This window comes from Adiantum capillus-veneris, chromosome 7 (genome assembly GCF_014529385.1).
Source record: "Adiantum capillus-veneris isolate H3 chromosome 7, ASM1452938v2, whole genome shotgun sequence".
In the NCBI taxonomy this organism is placed as follows: domain Eukaryota; kingdom Viridiplantae; phylum Streptophyta; class Polypodiopsida; order Polypodiales; family Pteridaceae; genus Adiantum; species Adiantum capillus-veneris.
Window position 1 is genome coordinate 103181316 of NC_140937.1, and position 6678 is coordinate 103187993.

The 6678-nt window shown below is 40.2% G+C and overlaps 1 pseudogene; it reads left to right on the forward strand.

Moving 5' to 3' along the window:
* The first annotated feature begins 2217 nt into the window (after positions 1-2217).
* Positions 2218-2847, forward strand: LOC147454351 (uncharacterized; annotated as a pseudogene).
* Positions 2848-6678: the final 3831 nt, after the last annotated feature.

The following is a 6678-nucleotide window of genomic DNA, read 5'->3' on the forward strand; positions in this document are numbered from 1 at the left end:
ATTGGCAACAAGGTCAAGTTTTGTGTTGTCTCTCTATTTCTAATCAAGATTTGTGTGCATCTAGTCTTTAAGGCTAAGAATGAGTTGCTCAAGTTGATTTGTGCTCTTTACCTCTCTCTGGCGTGGTGAATGTTTGTGTTTGGTGTGTGTGGCTATCTTGCATTCCCCTACCTTTGTGTGTTTGATTACAAGGAGATATTGCATGCGTCCTAGTTCGCATCTACAACTAGGTGGTGCCCCTTTTCTTGTATTGGTTTCTGGTTGTGGGTTGTTGTTATCTTTGATTGTGCTTGTCCCAGTCCCAATTGAGCAGCACGGGAGCCTTGAGAGGTGTTTAGAGGTTGCCTCTCTTGTTGCCCGCCCCGGACCGCCTCAATACCTGCATGTATAGTGTCTACAATCTAGTAATTGTCGATGTTGCAGGACAAATGTGCCCACCCTTAATTGCCAAGAAGTCTTATTAATTGGTATGTTCATTTGAAAACCTATCTTTCTTTAAAAGGTAGTAGAATTCACCTAGACATTGGTAGGGGGAGCATCTAGTGACAAAGAAATCACCTTTTGACAATTAGAAACCACCCATGTAGTGTAGAAACCATTCTGGAATTGGTGGAAGCCACCTTGGACCTGCTAGAAATGATCCTTGGGATGAGAAACCATAAGCTTGGGATAAGTAGAAAACACTAGCAGACCTGCTAGAAACGGCAATTGTCTGCACTATAAAGCAATGAAGGCATATGGTAAAAATTTTTGACCTCATAGAAACTAGTCCAAGAACTATGCCATGACATTTTTTCTACCATTGTAATGGTATAAACCAATAGAATGCACCTATACATTGGTGGGGGGAGCACCTAGTGACATAGAAATCACCTTATAATTTGTAGAAACCACCCATGGAATGGTAGAAACCATTCTAGCATTGTTGGAATCCACATTGGACCTACTAGAAATTATCCTTGGAATGATAAACCATAAGCTTGGGATAAGTAGAAAGCATGAGTAGACCTACTAGAAACCACAATTGCTTGCACTATAAAGCAGTGAAGGAAAGCGTAAAAACTAGTGACCTGGTAGAAACTAGTCTAGGAACCATACCATGACATGTTTCTACCATTGTAATGGTAGACACCAATAGAAACCATTTTGGACATGGTAGAAACCCAATTGGTGAAAGAAACCATTATGAAATTCTTGAAAGTAAATGGAAAGTTGTAGAAACTAGGTAGATATTACCTTAACGTTGGTAGAAACCTCAAGGAAACTAACCAGTAAACAAAGCAAGACTGTTTGAAGATTTCTTGGATTGGTAGAAATCATTCTGGGACTGATAGAAACCATACACCTGGGACGGGTAGAAATCCCAAGATACCTGCTAGAAACCATAATTGGATGCACTTTAAATGAGTAAAGGGAATGGTAAAAACCTTTGACTTGGTAGAAACCTATGGAAATTGGTAAAAGGTAGCCGGGTTTTAAGATTTCTCATTGGGTACCTCAGCCTTGGGTGGTGGACACCACCAATACAAGGTTTGAAACCACCAATACAATGGTGGAAACCACAAATACATTGGTGGAAACCTATGGAAAGTGGTCAAAAGTAGCTGGGTACTTCAGTTCATGGTGGTGGAATTCACCAATACAGTGGTTGAAACCACCAATACAACGTTTGAAACCACAAATATAGTGGTTGAATTCACCAATACAAGGGTGTTAAACACCAAAACAACTTTTGAAACCACCAATACAATGGTGTAAACCACAAATACAGTGGTGGAAACCTATAAAAATTTCTCAAAAGTGGCTGGGTTTTAAGATTTATGGATGGGTACTTCAATTCGTGGTGGTTGAATTCACCAATACATCGTTTGAAACCACCAAATACACGGGTTGAAACCACCCATACAATGGTGGAAACCACGAATACAGTGGTGGAAACCTATGGAAGATAGTCAAAAATAGCTGGGCTCTAAGATTTCTCGATCTGGGTCCGTGGTGGTGGAATTCACCAATATAGTGGTTGGAACCACCAATACAATGGTGGAAACCCCCAATATAGTGGTGAAAACCATGAATACAATGGTAAAAACCACCTATATAGTGCTAAAAATTAACAATAGAGTGTTTCAAGTCTTTTATGTATCTTTTATAGGTGGTATTGAAGGCTCACAGGCTGGGTCATCACTGTAGACTATCGGCACACACCATTTTAACAGTATGTATGACACCTGAAGCATTTTCAAAGTGCAAGGTGTGAGCCCCATTGGAACTAGAGGCAATCCCCAAAAGCAAGGTTTGATCACCTGTGAAACATCAAGCTTGCCAACTAGATATGGTTTTGGTAAGAGAAACACAAAGGTTGGTGATAAATATTTGGATGTCATTGTCAATGGCATTGAGAAGTCAATACAAAAAACCTCATGTGAGAAGGACCAAGAGTCTCCTGTTGATGTGACTCTCTAGAGATTCTTGTCTTCCAAGAAGAAGTGCAGTAATGGTACTACCCGTACATCATACTTCCTAAACCCTAGAACTTTGCAAACTCTATTATGTACTTGCTGTTGTCATTTTGTCCATGTAGATCCAAAAAAGAAGAGACAACACTTGGAAGCGGGAGATGAAAAAACGGTGATTGAAGAAGGAGATCCCAATGAAAGAGAGAGGCTAGATGTGGAGATGGTCGAGAAGTCATCACTGGAGCTTGGTGAGAAAGATGTGGATGTTTTTATTGGTGGGACAAAGACGTTGATATAGCAAACAAAGTGTGCGAAGGTCCAAGAATCTCCCATTGATGTGACTCTCTAGAGCTTCTTGTCTTCTAAGTAGAAGCGCACTAATCAAGTGTAACATAGTGGAACTACAAGTACTCCACCATTCCTAAACCCTACAACTTTACAAATTGCATTATGTACTAATGTTGTCTTATTTGTCCATGCAAACCCAGAAAAGAAGAGACAGCGCTTGAACATGGGACACTCAAAAACAATCACTGAAGGACATCTCAAAGAAAGGGAGAGGCAAGATGTGGAGATGGTTGAGAAGTAATTACTGGACTACAAAAAAGTCAGATCCAAATCACAAGAGCCCCATGCATGCAAAAGGATTTCCTCAATAGCATGAAATGCTTGTAGAAATCTGAGTACATAGAAATGTGTGTAGATGTGCAAATCAAAGGTCATGTAAGCATAGTGTACATTAGCATGAGAGCATGAACTATGTGTTGTAATATTAGCACGTAGTTTTTTTTTCCAGTGTGCAACTGAAATGCCTTGTAATTCCAGTGTGCATTAGCACATACCACCTTTTGGAAATAAATAGAACAACTATTTTTTGTCCATTTTCTTTGTTTGACTCAAGTGTTGTTAAATTGGTGTTTTAGATTTATTTTGAATAGCTGGGAATTTTGGTTGTTCATAATTGGTACATCTTGTGCTTATTCATGTTTTCCATATCCTACTAAAGGTGTAAACACCAATGCAAGAAATGATGCTGGTAAACATGCCGTTGCAAAGGAGGAGAAACTTGCATTGATTCCCTTGCATGATGTGAAATATGCCATTTTATGGGAAAAGGTTCAGACGTGGCAATTAAAAAAAGGCCAGATGGCTTAAAAGAGAAAGAGCTAAGTTCAAGAAGTGCTTAGAGTGCTTGATTATGCACAAGAGGAAAATTGAACAGTACTCCAATTACGTACATCCCTCTAAGGATCACATTTTTTATAAGTGGTATCCACTACCACACCCAATATGGGTGCCAAAGCTGAAGGAATACGATAAGTGGGCCCTCATACTTGATTTGAATGGCCTGTTGGTATTATTGTAGAGAATCGCTTTGGTGAAAAGCCTCTTGAAAATTCAGAAGAAATAGTAAATCACACATGCAGTCAATGCTCCCAAGAAATGTATTGTTGCAAAGATAGCCTTGGATTGGTGTATCAAATTTTTCACTGTGTTTCTATGGAGCAATTGCATGACAACTAAAGTGGAAGGAATTCTAGATAGTGTCTTCAAATTGTAGTGGCTTTTGCTATCAGGTGTTATGTCACAACAAGATTTCACAAGGGTGTCTTGGTTGATGCACAATAAGCCTTGGAAAAAAACCTACAGTTTATGGCCGACAACACTCTTATCATTGATGATAGCAAATAGAAAAGGTGCAAGAACGATGAAGGAGTTATAAGTAGCCATCCTTCAAGAAGCATCTGTATGCTTTTCTTCTTATCCTCTTAAATTCCTGCCTAGTCCAATCATAGTGTTTTTGTAAGGTACTTAAATAGCGACCTATCAAGAGCCATTCATTCTCATATAGCTTCTCTAAACAAGAGTAAATTGCAGATAAACAACATGCATGATTACTCTTTACATGAGAAATAGTGTAAAAAGTTGTGCCTACATCATCGCTCTCAAGAATTATCTCCTGTTCATCTTCATATCTTTCCCTAGATAGCATAGCTTCCATTGTATTATCCTTCTCTAAAATATGTCTGAACTTGAGATTCAGGGAATTTATGTAGGCAGTCTATTATAGCATATCATTGTCAAGAGTTGAACAATCGATAATCATTCCGGGAAGAGGAAAACAATCATTTTCCACAACCACTGATGCCCCTATCAAGTACTCCTTGTCACACCTCAATCTTTTGACCACTCCCCATAATTCCCTTTTTACTTGCTCATAATCTCACTAGTAAGAACTCAGAACCTTAGCCCCAAACCTCACCACATACCTTTTTTCCTCTTCATCATCTTGCCCATCCTATCCATGTAGAGCTCGTGTCCATTGTCACAATGAGAGGTCTTTCACATGCAAAGTCTACCTTTCTCAAGGTTGATGATGAAAGAAGTAGCTTCTTCAGCTTTGTTATGGTTTTCGTGTGATGTTCTTACCATTAAATCTTTTAATTCTTTCTCAACAACCTATAAAGAGGATATGCTACATGTGCATAATGTGATATCCAAATAAGATAGAAGACACAAGCACCAAGAAATATTCAAGCTTTAGTGACATTTATGCATGTTTCTTTCATGTTTTTTATCGTATCTATCTTTCTTGGACAAGGCCTTCTACCATGAGGACCACACATATGCCCCACAATCAACACTTCATTAACTCCAAATACAGACTTTTGTCATGATAGGGTAAGATCAACTTCTTCCAACCTTGAAAAAATATTCTGACTGTCTCTGATATGGTATGCAACAAACTTGTAGCAGTCCCTTGGACCTATAGCTTCATTTTTGTCTTTGCCTTTACATCCTTTGATGGGTACATCATCAAGAAATGGCATTGTGATTTAAGGTATGAAGTCACGTAGAACCTTTTTCATCCCATTCATCATATGTGAAACTACATTTGCGGCTCCAGATACACATCCTTACCAATCCCAATGGTGTTTTCATGGTTGTTAAAATCTATACTCTCAACATCTAGCTGAAATTGATCATACCCTGAATAGAGATCTCCCATTGAGTAGATCAACCTTTCTGCAAACGCCTCTGTAAATTCATCCACATTTGGTGCTATATCTGTATTCTTGATGGTAACCTTGTTTAGAAGCTACATGTCTTGTATAAAACATAAAGACCCATTATTCTTAGGCATACTGAAACACATTGGTGTAGCCAAAGTATGTCGATCCTAGCAAAGGACACATCCAATGATGTGTAGGCTTATGGATGCATGGAAGAGGGCTCGAGCAAATGGGAAAGAGCATGGACAGGCAAGTGACAGTGGAGATGTCTTCTTTATGCAATTTTATAGGCCAAAAACGGCTCCATATATGGCCTGACGGGGCAACAAGTGGAGAATTTTTGAGATGCTAGTTTTTAGCCCAAATTTGTAGAGCTTGAAGTGTTGAAGGAGCACGTCCAAATGGCTCATCAAATAGAGCTACGGAGCTCAAGATATTTCAGTTTGAATTTGAAAGTGATTGCAGATCGGGACAGATAGGCCAAGTGATGCCAGGTAGCCCGAGCCAATTTGGGGCTATGGGTGGGTAGTGCTTGATTTATGGAGTGCGTTCGTCTTTTCAGATTGGTAATCTGAGTCTTGGATGCCAAGATATGGATGATCAAAGTTTTGTCGGGGCCAAGTTTGTGTCGGGTTGGCCGCCTTGATAGATGTGCCATATGATGATTTTGGACCTTCGCCAGGGATTTTATGCATTCTATGCGGTGTATGAAGCTAGCAGAAAGTGATGGCGACTCAAATGGAGATTTGAGCAAGATACTAAAGATTGAGGGTGGCGTCAGTTGCCGTTGGTGAATTTTTCCCGTTTTGATTGGCTCGGTTGGAGTGCATGGAAAAGTCAAAAGGGGTCAAGGTCTTGCACATCTTCAAGCCAAGAATGGGGGTTCGCATTGAGTTTTGACAGCTCAGTGATGGGGTTCCTCTGTTGAGAAAGGCAAGGGGTTAAAGTTGTAAGGGAAAACCTCTTTCTAAGGTGTTTTTTTGAATGGTTTTTGGAGCCTTGGAGGAGCTTAGAGGGCGGGCTGCCCAATGCATGCCACATGGCACCGAGTAACCCCACTGATGCTACTGAGGGCAGGGGAGGCGATGGGTCTATATGATGCAAAGTGTGCTCATTTGGAGGGCGTATGGAGAGAGAGAGCCTTGGGGAGCTTTGGGTGATGGCGGTCAGTCTTCATGCTACTCTCGACGGCTCTGTGGTGGCGCTCG